Source organism: Triturus cristatus, chromosome 7 (assembly GCF_964204655.1).
Source record: "Triturus cristatus chromosome 7, aTriCri1.1, whole genome shotgun sequence".
In the NCBI taxonomy this organism is placed as follows: domain Eukaryota; kingdom Metazoa; phylum Chordata; class Amphibia; order Caudata; family Salamandridae; genus Triturus; species Triturus cristatus.
Window position 1 is genome coordinate 1,454,099,952 of NC_140590.1, and position 15,172 is coordinate 1,454,115,123.

The window sequence follows — 15,172 nt, forward strand, 5'->3', positions numbered from 1 at the left end:
TACTGGGTTGGCCTGGATCTCCTTGGCTCAAATCATTTAGTGCCTTTGGTGGGACCAGAGAAGGCTCTCTTTGCCACAACCACCGATGCTTGTGTGCCATAGCAGCAATGCCATCATTGAAAAAAAAATGTGTGCTGGTCAATTACTAATATTGCACTGCAGCAGCAGTTCTTTCATACAGCGAATAAAATGAAGTCCAGGGTGTCACACCTGCAAACACCTGATCAAGTTAAGCACTACCTAAACGCAGAGATAAATTAAATGGGGGAAGATTAAAAAATGAGTACCTTAAAGGTAAAGTGAATTATAGGTTTTCAATGTCTAGAAAAAGATATCTTGCAAACTTACAATATTCTGTTAGTCTGAAGAATTTCTCAGAAATAACGGCTAATGTTGAAAGAGTTGCAGGGCTCTTCTTTTGTCTAAGATTTCCCTATGGCTCTGAAACAATCTTTTGGGGTGGTCAATAATTACCTACAATAAAAGCTCAGAGCCCCATTTAATTCCTGTCTGTCTGCAGATGACTGGAAGATTCAGCAGCATCAGTTTAAGGGCATCTGCTGCGCTGCCATATGTCAAAATGATTCCTGTCCTTCTCCCCTGCGCTGGAGCACACACAGCAGCTGTGCACAAGCACAGACAACCTTGCGTCACTTAAAAGGGCACCTGGGCTGAGGTGAGGATTGTTTATGTGCAGGAAGGGGCCGCTTCCTGTGCAAAAACAATCATTAAAGACATTTTCCTCTTATGCAGCACGCACAGACAGAGGAAAAAACAAGGAGAAATAAAAGTATTTCTCCTTGTTGCACCTCCTTACGCCTCCTCTGGGGAGGTGTAGGATGCTGAAGCATTCCCAGGTTTACAAAATGCAAATCTGGGAATGTGTCACGCTCCATGGAAATTGCGTGGGAACACCTACAGCAAAACCCATGGAACGCCCCTTTCACGCAGTTATGCGTGAAGGGAATCATATTTACAATGCCATGAAAAGTCACCGAGGGTGAATTTACATGGCCTTGTAAATATGGGGAAGCCCATTGCACTGCCGGTGCATCAATAAAAGGGATGCATAGGCAGCGCAATGGGCTTGTAAATAAGCCATTTATTTACGCCTGAAAAATGCTATCGAACATTTAACTTTTTCTTTTTTTCTCCACATTGAAAACATGACACCTGTTGAGAAATCGCATCTGCTACACTTACTTGAAACTAGTAGCTCTTCCTGCTACTTTCACGCTTAAATGGAGTTATTCTATCCTTTTCTGGGAACAACTTTCTAAGTATGTCTAAGGTGGGAATGGCCATTGAAAATATTTGTGGATACACATAAACATACATGTTTGTGGGGGTTTTGTGTATTTTGAATGTCAAACATCTCCCTTTCCCCACCCTTGGCCCTAATCTAAGTGGAAAAGCTGACACGCTAGTAAATTGTTCATAACTTTATGCACCTAAGGTACCCAAAAAAAATTGAATGAAGTCCTTAGTGTTCCTAGGATACAAGTAGCACAGTAGCAACTCTCTTTCCCCACATTTAGCATTTTCTTCGACAAGAACCTTTCGGTTCCTATAAAAACTAGCACCAGCACTGTTACTCCTTGATGGAGGATATGTCTTACTGACAGGCTGGCTGAATGTACCTTGTTATTCATAACATCAGTATTTTATTCTGCATGGGGGTTATGAAGCAAGAGAGCATTACTCATATTTTAAAGGTTTTACACTGGTTTTCTTTTAATGATCATATAAAAATTAAGTTAGGCAGCTTAATTTATGAATCTCTGCTGTTAATCTTGTACCAGTTTTGGCTCTTCTATGACTTCCATTCAACTGGGTATTTACTGAGAGTTAAAAGGAAGGATCTTAGCGCTGATGGCACCCACTGTGACAATGTTTGTTGGCGCCCCCCCATGACCACATCCGCCACAGATTTCTTCACTACCACCCTTTAACAGTGCCCCTCAAGTCTCCATAACCACTCTCTCTCAGATGCAATTAATGTGTTTTACAGCGCTGGCCGTCACTCATACCAGTGCAGGGTGTCAGAGGACTTTACATCACATATACTACAAAGAGACAATCAATCATATGTGTGTAAATCAATGTGTAGGAAATGTTACATAAGACAGATGACTACAAGGTGTAGGAGTCCCATGTCATCCATACTGGTAGACAGTATAGTTTAATAGTGCTTGGTCTAGAGAAGCACAAACTCAGAATTTAAAACGTAACACTATGGTTGGGGGTTCTCTTTAATAATCAGAATTGATTCCTATCCAAATGAACTCTTTTTCCAACATTAAGATAGTGAAAGACTGGGGAAAAAAAATAACGCTCCAATCTATACCTTGCAGTTTGCATGCAGCTCTTTGATGACAATCAATAGCTCACTGTTCTATGTAAGGATGGAAACTTATCAACTGCAAGGAACAAAAGGATCTCTCAGACAAAAGCAGTAACCCACTGACCTATTTACATTGTATTTACTATGTGATCTGAATGGTACTGCGCTACCTTACCATGAGTCACAACTTCCTCTAGACAAACCTCCGATCTCTCTCTAGGAAGAACATTATCTTTCCATTTTTATTGTTGCCTGAAAATTGCTGGAGGCCAGGAACGCAGCAGCAGGGGCTTTTACAACCATAATATACTTCAAACATGATGCCCTCACCCGAAGTCAGCATTCTGTGCCGTCGCACTGCCCTGTTAAAAATGCTATGATACCGGTTGACTGGTTTGAACACAACCTAATTCTCTTTATCCTCAACTTTGAAAAAATGAATGAACTGTTATAAAAGGCCAAACCTACAGACCTAAAGTGCAGAAAAGAGACACAAGCCACATCAACCTCAGCGAGTTCTGTGCTAAAATTATGACTCAACTTCAACTCTAGGACGAGGTGCAAGCAGCAACTAACATGGTTAATTACTACAATGATACTAGGCCCAATATAATGGAAGAACTAGCTCCCAGGAAAATTAAGAGGCAAAAAACCCAAGATCTCTTCATAATGATATAACAAAGATCTACATGAAGAAAGAAGGCATCTCAAATCAGTGAGAAGATATTCCCTCGATCATGAATTTGACCAATCCAGATGGTAGAATCATTTAGGGAATGGGTTGATTTGCTGCCTGGATCTGTTTAACTACCCACTCCCGGACCTCAGCTATGGCACAGGGGAAGCTTGTAAGGTTGCCCCAGACAGACTAAATTCTTTCCTTCCTACCCTCTGTACCATCTTCCTTCTTTCCCTGCCCCAACAGCAGCTCCTGCCTGTACGCACTTAGAGCAGGGGATGAAAGCAGGCTCTAATACCCATAGAACAGGGAATGCTGTACATAATTCCGCCAAGTAAAACCATGTCTGCCTGATGATTCGCCATTCCTTGGTGATTCATGCATAATTGAATGGTACTGATGAGTAGTCACTGCATGGTACTGGTTTCACAAATGAGGATTTATCACCACACAAGTACAGAACAGCTCCTAGCATCTAAGTGACCCTGTAACTGAACAAAGTAGAAATCTTTCAGTATACCGTGTAAGTCACAGGAGAAGCACAGGATACCCGATGCCCCGACAGGAGCTGAACACAGCTCCCTGCTTAACCTCTCAACAGATTCCAGCTGACTCCCAGCATAGCTCCTAGTGACAGACTGACATTCCAAGCACGACTAATACTCAAAACAGAGTAGCATGTGAGAGAAACACTGACAGTCCCTCCCTTATAGAGCAAGACTCTACATTGAGAAGCCAGGATGGGATCAGAAGAAAATTTGAGAGGGTGGAAATATTTCTGGGGGATGTCATTCTTTCGCTAACAAAGTTTAAATTACACGCAACAAATTAAACTATGCTGCCAAACAGGACATCCTGTCATGTCATGTGTAACATGGTCAGCCAGGCTTCGCTTCTGAGACAAAAGCTGCTTGCATTTTGAAAAGTTTTATTTTCAAAGTTTACCTCTCAGTTGGGGGCTTTCAACCCTAACATGCAAAAACACATTAATGAAAAACCAGGATTGGTTGTGGAGCGACCGATGATTTGAAGCTAGTGGGCATTAATGATTAAGACATACATGGTAAACAGACGACTACACCTCATCCTGCTGCAGTAATGGGCATTAGTTTAACAACCCATTAGATTCTGAGGTTTGTTCGCCTCAAATGAACTGACTGAATTAGAGTTTTGAAATGCAGTGGCCAGCAGATAAAGGTGGAAATGGTTTGGGTTATGATGTCCCTGACAATATGGAGTCAGTGATAACCTCACTGACACAGAACAGGAGGTGTCTGGAACATGCTGTAATGGGACTGTTTCATTTTGTATTGTTGTTTATTATACTCGATTAAATTGGAATTGCACTGATCTAGCACTCACTAACACTGATGAGGCATTTAAGCGCTTTATGTGGGGCAGCACACTACTCCTCAACCCAAGGTCAGTGATTAGTCCAGTGGTTATTGGGTATTGTTGGTTATTAGGCTTAGAGCCTGATATAGATCTTGGAAGACAGGTTATTCCATCACAGCAGTGACGGATATACCGTCCATTGAAATATAAATCCTTTAGGATATAATGGGATTTATATTTTGGCAGAAGGGATATCTGTCACTTTGCGACAGAGTATCCTGTCCGCCGAGATCTAAATCAGGCTCCAAGTCTGGTACTCTCAATGAAGCCATTCCATGTATTTGCTCATGTTTTGTTGTGGTAAAATAATAGGTGTGACCATTAGCGGGGTGTGAGATCATGCAGGTCGTTGGTGAGATTAACAGATGAGCAAGAGGAGATTAGATATTGTTAGGTTACAAGGGTATAGCTTTCAAAGAAGGAGTTGTTACACCCTTTGAACTAAGGTGTGGGAAATTTTTAGAATTACAGTAATAAAGATTAAGGCAAACATGCACATGGGTCGGAGTAGAGTGTGCTCTGAGATGCCTGCAAAAGATGCAAAGTAAGGAGAAGGTTATTCAAAGGAAAAAGAAGGGGAACAAATGCAAGTTTTAAGTCAAATTTGTTTTTTTATGATGGGTACTTGGAATAAAGAAGAAGCTTTTTCAGATAGAATGCAATATGAGAATGCAAAATTGTAAAAAGAAATACATTTTTTGTTGTTCATACTGTCATGTGTAGAAACCTAACACATCTAATGTGCCTTTGTTGTTGGTGTTAGAGAATGGTGCAGCCAAAAACCAGCATAAACATTTCAGAATTATAGCCTGGATAACAGCAGACAGATCCAGGGCCGGACTGGGAATGAAAACAGCTCTGGTAGAAACGTTCAGAACAGCCACGCTCTCTTCCTTATGTAGCAGCACAATTTTGGCTCCACCTCTAATCGTCATGATTTTGAAATTATATACACACAACTAACACTATAACCACCAGGTGTGGGCAGTAAACTTTGCTCCCACTGCAGAGTTCCTAGAGTTTTCCCCACTCCACTTGGAGCACGGACTGTGGTAAAAAAACTCAGTGCAACCTACTTTACTTCATTGTGTGACTGGGAGCGAAAGGACTTTTTCTATTTTAAATGGCTCATGTGAAACGCACTCGTACCAAGCCTCATTCTGGCCCAGTCAGTTGAGTGGAGGAAGCATACTTATTTCTTCCAGCTTCAACCTATATGTGTTGTGAGACTCTGTGAAACCTTAAAATCTGAATCTCTCATTTTCTTAATTTAGCTGTGCTTCATTCATATTCACCTTTGATCTGTTTTCAGCCTGATTCTGTCCCTGACGCTACCTGCATACACATTAGGTCATAAAGCTAAAGTTGAGACATTGTAGGCTGCGTAAACATGCAGAGTCAGCTTGCTCGAAGGTTTTCAGGCAATAGTTAATCCTTAAGTAAAGTCTACTCAGAATAGCACATTTTGTTGTTCAGCCTTAAAATGTAGAAATTGCACAAAACACTGAGGCTGTCAGATTCTTGCCTTAGCTCATTTGTGTGTTCTTTCCAAAGTTCTATTTACCTCTGGGCGTTCCTTGTTTGTGTTCTTCCCTATAAAAACCCATGTAGCAGTTGTTCAAGTGTGCTCCTTTCCTTGAGTAACTCCATGGTGCTCGTTGGATGGAGACCCATTCTGAATGCTTAATAAATTACCTATGGTTTGTACTTCGCTCCACTGTTGATTCCTCCTTACTTGATAAGAACCCGTGGCGAAGTGGTGATCCCTGCACCAGCAGGTTATTAATTAATCTGCTCCACAAATTGGTGCCCAACGTAGGGCCCCATCAAGTGCTTGCAGTCGGACCAGGGGAGGAGATCAGGTCGGTAAGACGAACTTCGCTGAGGAAGCGCCCCACCTGATGAGATTAGTGTTGCTTGTGGTCCAAGGTGATTTTTCTGCTCTCCAACTCTGATCTTCCTGGCGGCTGCTAGCCTTGACTGGGGCCTTCGGTTGGTGATTTTCTTTGGCTCAGGGAGGATCAACAGGTGGGAGGCGAAGACTACGCATGAGGTAAATCTGTATTGAACCGGTTCATTTGTTCATTTGGTTAGGATTTGTTTGGTATTTGCTTGACTTGATATTCATCTTGACTTGGTATTTGTTTGGTAATCTGTTCGGAATTGGTACTCCGTCCCGAATCTTTTTGGAATTTTGAAACCTAGGATCTGTTTGGTATTTTGAAACTTAGACTCTGTTTTGGAACTTGCTATTTGTTTTTGCTAACATTTTTTCTTACAGGTAATGTGAGAATATTTTTTATTTCTTTCTGTTTATAAGTTTTTTTTTAAATCTTATATAACATGCCTGTGATTAGCACTCTGTGGAAGTTTTGTTGTTGCTGCTGCGATAAGCAGAGCATTTTGGAAGCAAGTTAGCCGGCGCCACCAGAAGGGATGCCAAATTTTGAGATGTACATCAAATATGGTATTTGTTCCATCATGTATAAATGCATTTTGGAACAAATATACAAAAGGGGATCCCCAGTTACAATGGCCATTAGAGGGAACCATGGACCCTCACAACCTCAAGTATTTAGAGAAACGATTGTTTTTAAAGAAAGTTAGGCCAGCTATGTTTGACAGTTTGCATATGTGGAGAAAAGAAGTGAGGGAGCGGCAGTTCAAAGCAGAGGAGATACAAAGGAAGCAGGAAAGGAAAACAGAGTATCAGAAGTATAAGGAATTGATAGATAAGGAAGTTAAGGAGAAAAAGTAATGTTTAGCTAGTGAGCATAGATTATTAATATCTAAGGAATATATAGTTAGACCAACTGTAGCAGTTCAGGTCCACCAAGAAGATGTGGATTCAGATATTGATAGGTTGTTGATAGAACGACCCCCACCCCTATATGTACCTTTAACACCTCTTCCCTCTGCACCATTGAATGTTGTTCCCCTTGTACCCCCGGTTCCACCTCCTTTGCCTGCGGTTGTTGACCCCCTTATTTTTCAACCAGTACCGGTACACTCTTTACCCTCTCCAACCCAAGCCACTGCACCCCCATCCCAAGCCTCTGCGCCTCCACCTCAGACCACTGCACTTCAAATGTCTAATGATTCTGTACTTTCTGCATCTGTTCTAACCCCTCGAGTTCTTCGCTCTACTGTACCTCAGTTTCGTCAGGATGCGATAAGATTGATGGTATTAAATTGGTTAAGTGATTTAGAAATAGAAGTAGAAGACATGATAAACCAGATTCAAGATTTTTCTGAAGGTGAGCTTATTTGTCTTATAAATAAGCTCTCTAATCAACTTATGGTTCAATGGGAGATGACTACAGGGTGAAATGGCCCGGATGATGTTAGAGCAATTAATAGACAGTGTCAGATAGGGGCCTTCCCTGTAAATAGAATTGCAATGATAATTGGATAATTTAATGAACTCTCTTCCTCTCCTTGAATAAAGACCTATGAGGGAAGCTGCGCCACAGTTCATTCCTGGAAGAGGGAATGAGGATAATGATGACCCAAATAGTCCTAATGCTAGAGCCCATTTTTTATACAATTGGATATATACGCCCTGGAAAAGGATGGATGTACTTACTTTAAAAGCCTCCTTACCAGACATAAGGAAAAATCCTAGGGGATTTTATGACCATGTATAGGCAGCCATTGATTCCTGTATCATGACTTTAGCGGATATCGATATATATATATATTTTTTGGTATGATCCTGCCACCAGATATGTGGCGACTTACCTGGAAACAGGATCATGCTGTTGATTTGGGAAGAGATTGGACTGCCATTATAGCAGCTGATAGAGATAGGAAACTTGATGAGAAACCTAGTCAGCTCATTCTGGATCTACAATGGTTACATACTTACTTATATAAAAACGATGGTCCCAGATAGGAAAATAGATTGGGCACTCCTTACTGCTTGTAAACAGAAACAGGGAGAGGCCGTCCCTGATTTCTTTACTCGCTTTGAGGAAGTTTCCTCTAATGTATGTAATAGCCCTATTCTTCCTGTCCTTAAAAGGGGGGATGAAATACAGGATAACAGTTTATCAATTTGTGATTGATTTGAGAAAAAAGTAACAAGATAGTAGTCCCTCAATATCCTGTTGTTTCTCAGGTAAAGTTAATACACTTATGGGATTTTCTGACATCCCCGTTCAAAGCCCTATTTCACAACAACTGAATGTTAGTACAAGGGTCTCTAACATTTTCTGTGACAAAAGTTACTAGTAATGTAAAATGAGCACCCCATCCAAGGGTATCAGCAGTGATCACATTGGTGCACTAAGCAGGCTTTTCAGCAGTAATGGAAAAAAAGCAAGGCTTTGACAATTTAAACTGAAGAGCTGCATGTGTAGTGCATGCAAATCATAGCTACAATACCCCTTGCACCAAGGTATAAAAATGAGTAATAAACATCTCCAACTGAAATAATAGTTTTAAACACATTTTTAGAATGTTACCTATTTTCGCTGTAGGCATCAGTTTATGAGTTGTGAAAATATAAAAGAGATGTTGTTTTGAATGCTTGAGTTTTATTTTTTAAAATACATGTTGGACCATACACTGGTAAGCTACTCGTTGGAGACATAGCAATACAGCAGAAGGTTTGAAACAAGTTACAGTGAAATTATTGCATCACTTAGTATCCTTGGGACATAAAGTATCTCTTTTTCAATAACAGTATTATCAACAGAAGATTACCTATTTAGGTCTCCTCCTATCAAATGGGGGGGTGAGGCGATACACCAACATAGGATATAATTGGTGCAGAACTTGCAGAAACCACTGACTCAATCTAATATCTATGCGTTTATTACCAAATTTTTCATAAATTGCAAACCCCCTGCTTGCCTTAACATTAAAGCACGTATGCATGCCGTTTTCTTTGGACTAATCAGTGTGAAGCTGTCTTTTTGCAATTTAGAAATGCTTTATGTAATGCACCTGCTTTAGGTAAAACTTGATTATTACAAATTTTTGCATGTAAAATATGGTTGCAACTTGGCACGGTCCCATGTAAGAAGGAATAGGTCATGTGCATATTTCTCCTCCACATTGGACCCCACTGCGATAAAGCAATCTAAAATGTATATTTAAGGTCACAATTTGAACAGTTATAGTACCACATTTAGTGGATATCTAAAAAATTATTCAGACCCAGCACCTGACCAGTGCGATATTAACAGGGTATGAGTTGATACTTTTTGCTCCAAAACATCACTCTGAAATGCTGTAACATTTTGAATCCACCCACTGTACTACCCCTCTTGGAGTCCCAACAAGATGAGAAGCATGATTGCATATTTTATTACTGAGAAGGAGACTAAGGGACGGGTAGACCTGACAGATACCCCTATATCTGATCCACCAGGGAAACTGGCTGTGGATGGTGCATGTTACAAACTACCTGAAGTCTCTAGTACAGCGGCTTATATAGTTACTCCCTTGAAATCTGTGGTTGAGTTATATAAAATACAACAAATGTCAACGCAATCTTTGAAGCTGTCAGATTTGACTAGAGCTTGTGAATTAAGTAAAGATTTGACTGTAAATATCAATATGTATACCTTTGCAGGTGCCCCCTCATTCTGATGACTTTGAAAAGAAAAAAAAAAGAGAGGTTTTCTTTTATTTTGCATGGTGATAAGATACAGTATGGGGAATGAATAGTAAAGATACTGGATACCTTGATGTTACCAAAAAGAGTTGCTATTGTTAAATATTTTGTCCACAAGAAAATTATAGATGAGGTAATACAGGGAAATACTTTTGCCAATGAAACAGCTAAACAATCAGCCTATTAAGAGTATAGTTTAATGTATATTGTAGGGACAGTTAGATGGACACCAGAAGTGACTATGTTTAATCGAACTCTAGATTTCATTAGGGAAGTACAGGAAGAAGCTACGGAGGAACAGAAGGAACAATGTAAAAAATATGGGTGCCAGGATGCAACAGGATGTTGGATAGATCTGTCAAAAAAGCAAAGATGAATGCTTCCAAATTATTATGTGAATGTTATTGTTACCATGGCCCACAGTTCAGCTCATATCAGTGCTAAAGGAATAGTGGACATGTCAGATCATGTATGGTTCAATAATCTGATTCCCAGGGTGGCAGAGTTCTATGTCAAGAAGTGCATGATGTGCCATACTTAGAGTACAAGAAAAGGTACCCCATTTCAACAGGATATTTTGCACCCCCAGATCTGCCCATTGAAGGTCTTGCAACCAGTTGAGGTGGTTATGGGGAGGCCAGCAAATGTTTAGGGTGTACCAAGATCAAGGACAATCTGACGTTGAATTTACCATTCTTGTTGATTACTGTATTGACTAAAGATCTGCATTTGATCCATTCACAGGTGAAGGCCAGTCTCTCTCCCAGTCTTAAAGGTCCAGGTCACAAGCTGAGGCCTAGAGACGGTGTCTTTAACCAACAGTTTCAGAGGCCAGTGCATGTTTTCTTCGCCACCCAGACTGCTGTTAAGTGCACAGGGCACAGACACCAGCTCCATGCCAGTGATGTGGAGAAAGTAAGCGCCACTCCCTTTGCCATATGATCAGTGGATAACAAGAGGAATACCTGAATATGATCAGATTTCTCAAGAAGTGCCTTTTGGAGATGCTGATCTTTTAAAACATGGTGAAGTGGTGTCATTGGAATAATAACTTGCTGCCATCATGCCTGACCCAGATGAACAGATTCTGTTTGAACATCCTGACATTGTTCAGCCCTGATACAAAATGTGGTCAAGGGCCAAAAGAACTATAGACTTTGATTGAAGAAACTATCTCTGGAGAGATGGCAACCCATGCCGGTGGTCAAGACCGCCAACGTCCGGACCAGTACATAAGATTGCAAGTGAGGCTTTGAAGCAAAAGACACTTGGGACTTAATGCTCTCTGATAGTGTAGTGAGGAAATTTTGGGAGAATTGAGACTACATTGCTGTTTCTGGCTGATCGTTATGCTACTCTTTGTTACCTTGGCAATCAAACAACAAATACTACAGTAAGAGGAAGGAAGGTTAAGAAACATACAGGTTGGATATAAAAGATCAGTATAGGGAATAGTGTTAGGTGTTCTTCTGAAATAGGTATTTGTATATAGACTACGTTGAAATAGGTAGAGTTGTCGGTCATTAAGGCCCTTTAGGAAGGTGTTTTTGACCTATTAGGAGGAATAGAAGTACTTGCCCCGAATGCCCCGCTACAAGCAGACAGTTTTGGATTAGAAAGAGAAAAATAGGGATATTTGTATGTTTTCTATTGTTAGTATTGGGGTTTTTCTTTGGGTCTATTTTTGAGGCTTAAAACATATTACCCTGTTAATAGCCTAGTGCCCCCTTCTTCTACCAAATCTGAACATTATCACTTCACCTTGTCCTCTCTTAAGGATTCACACTGTCAAATACATAAAACGCCCTTAATGTTAATTGAGCCACACAAAAGCTTCATCAAATAACTGCAGAATTACACCAGGAAAAAGGAACATGGATTTGGTCAGAATGGTTTTGAGGTATTGTTTCTGCTTGGGGCTGGACATAATTAAAGGGAATAGTGATTATAGGAGCCATCTTTCTCACTTGCTATTGCTGCATTCAGCATGCCCCTGTGACATGTACAGCTTATATAGCAACCTGTAACAGTATCAAGCCTTCCCCAATTAATGTTCATGAATTAAGTAGAGAAGTGATGGTACAACTTGAAATTGATGAAATAATGAAAATTGATATATGTACCTTCCTTATGGATTCAGCACAGCTGAAGAGGAAGTACTGTGAAACCTTAAAATCTGAATCTCTAATTTTCTTAATTTAGCTGTGCTTCATTCATACTCACCTTTGATCTGTTTTCAGCCTTATTCTGTCCCTGACGCTACCTGCATAAACATTAGGTCACAAAGCTAAAGTTGAGACATTGTAGGCTGAGTAAACATGCAGAGTCAGCTTGCTCGAAGGTTTTCAGGCAATAGTTAATCCTTAAGTAAAGTCTAACCAGAATAGCACATTTTGTTGTTCAGCCTTAAAACGTAGAAATTGCACAAAACACCGAAGCTGTCAGATTCTTGCCTTAGCTCATTTGTGTGTTCTTTCCAAAGTTCTATTTACCTCTGGGCGTTCCTTGTTTGTGATCTTCCCTATAAAAACCCATGTAGCAGTTGTTCAAGTGTGCTCCTTTCCTTGAGTAACTCCATGGTTCTCGTTGGATGGAGACCCATTCTGAATGCTTAATAAATTACCTATGGTTTGTACTTCGCTCCACTGTTGATTCCTCCTTTCTTGATAAGAACCCGTGGCGAAGTGGTGATCCATGCACCAGCAGGTTATTCATTAATCTGCTCCACAACTCGCGACTAAGAGGAACACAGTAACGGGCTTCCCTCTTTCCCTACAGTGGGTGAGCACTGCAGCAGTGCCGGTGGGTCAGATCTGGATTCAAGAGCACCATGAGGGGGGTGGGGCACAGAAGCATGTCTGCGCCATGGACAGAGCCCAGCCGCACAGGCTCGGCAGGGGATGCTCTGCTCTCCTGGATCTGTGGCTTTGGCTTGTTTGTGACTGGATAGGGAAGCTCAGGTGGACAGGCTGCCCCTCACCAACTGCTGGACCTTTGCAGGTAAGCGCATAACTGCACGGCGCTTATGTGCATATGAACAATCACCATAATAATTATAATTATAATTTGATGCTAAGCAGTTGCACCATAATTAGTCAATATGGTAGAAAGCTTTGCCCGCTTGCAGAACTCCACGGAATTGCACATAGTTATTCAGTACCTCCGCGGAATTCAACAGAGTGAAACTCCGCAAGCAACACACATCACTAATAATCACTGTGTGCCTTAAATTCATTTTTAAAGTGTGTGAAGGATTTACACATATTGATGACTTGTAATTACTGTGGAGACTAGAGATTTCTATACGTGTGCACTAATTTTAAGGTGAGACATGTAACCACGTAACTGTATTCACTTTTCACACTTATAGTTCAATATATATTTGCATTTATTCTTATAGTTATACTTGCATATGTATAATCATGTATTCAAATTCATATTAACTGCTCATCTTTGAAGTGCATTTGGCTTTGCCAGCATGTTATTCCTTTCCTTCCTTTCAGGTGCATCATCATGAATTTTGTTACTGAGAGAAAGTCTTATTGTTAGGGAGGACTGAAGGGAAAATCTTGGCAGTGAACATGAAGAATTAATGGTCGAAGAGGCCTTCTGTTCATCATGTGCCCGGACTGAGACATGTTCAATGTTGAGAACTACAGTCCCAGTTCAATACGATGGCAAACTAAAGCGATGTTGCAGATGCACTTGAGTAGCAATTTGGTTGGTTCCTGGTGGTGTGAAAGGAGATAGGGACGTTTCTGTATCTCCTGTCACTTTAAATTGGTGTTCTCCCAGTTACAGGACATGAGATTCCCTCTAGACTTCGAGAGGTACAGACCTCTCTGCTTGCCTTATTCTTGGAAGTGTGAAGCTTTAGCCTAAACATTAATTTCCTTTTCCTAAAATTCTACTGAAGTCTGATCATGCAGACACCATCTATGCTCCCTAAATAGTGACCATTGGTAGATTCTATAGATGACTTATGTGTAGAAGAGAGAAGGGAACTTTCTTTATGGAATACCTGTTTGCCGTTAATCTGTCTCTTTATTTTTGTAGCTATCACAATTCTATATCTCATACTATATGACTCAATCTACTGAGACATTTCAGCTTACCTGCTGTATTGCTGTGCTCATTGATCATATTATTGGTTTGCATATAGACTGGATTGATTGCTAATCCAAAATAAAATTCCTTTATCCATATTTGGCAATTACTGGTCCTTATTGTAGAGTCACATTGGCTTCACAAGTTGGAAATGTATTATTGATGTTTTCTCCCTTTCAATGCTTCACATCAACCAACAAAGCTGCATATGACCAATGGGGAAAAGTCTTGAACGATCTGACAAAGAGATTGCGTTGTAAGGCCCATCGCTCTTTTAGATGGTAGCATTGTCAGATGGTTGGTTACTGAACCAAAGGGAGTTTGAGTAGCTGCTGTAGAGATTATAGACCTGCTCAAAACCAGTCCAAACCCTTAAAGTCCATGACTAAATTTGGAGGATCAGCAGAGTTCCAGTGGTTCGGAAAAGAGTCGTAATAGTGGAGCAGCATTATTATTATTAGGAAGCTTATAGAGCGCAATGGTTACTCCAACCGGAGTGTCCACGCGCTAGGACATAATGAACCCCAACGACCCTCCCAAGCTGCCCATCATAGAGCGTGGATAACCACAACAAGAAAGCACTCTGCTACTTTAGCCCTGCCGGGGGGTGACGGAATTGCCAGGTATTCAGTTTTTTGCGGAACAGAGAATCCAACTCAGTGAGTATTATTAGGGTCGTGTGTTGCAATTGTGTACATCAAGCTTGCGGTATTTAGTTGAGATTGCGAGGTGCGATGCAATGATGCTTTAGTTGTTGAACAGATGTGAATGTGCTTAATGTTGAGCAGTTGAAGTTGTTATTGGGATGGACATAGCCTAAGATCCCGGGATAGATATATATGTGAACACACTGTGTTGTAATATGTCTGCTAGGTTTTGTGGTGCTTGTCATAAGGTACCATCAGATGCACAATTGAGATAGGGACACATACCTTTGTGTGACAGTAAGGTGGATTGACGTGGCGGATCCTGTTGTGCAAAGGAGAAACAGCACTAATTTTGGTGATTCTTGCTGGTTGAGGCT

General features: G+C 40.7%; 1 protein-coding gene and 1 long non-coding RNA gene across 3 annotated transcripts in view; one reads left to right on the forward strand and one right to left on the reverse strand.

Annotated features, from left to right (window-relative positions):
* Positions 1-15,172, reverse strand: part of KIAA1755 (KIAA1755 ortholog) — a 483,080-nt gene that overhangs the window by 239,669 nt on the left and 228,239 nt on the right. The window lies entirely within an intron of this gene.
* On the forward strand, positions 6,236-14,246 carry LOC146812187 (uncharacterized). Its single transcript, XR_014966821.1, has 2 exons — positions 6,236-6,471; positions 10,786-14,246. It is a non-coding gene; the product is annotated as an uncharacterized LOC146812187 (long non-coding RNA).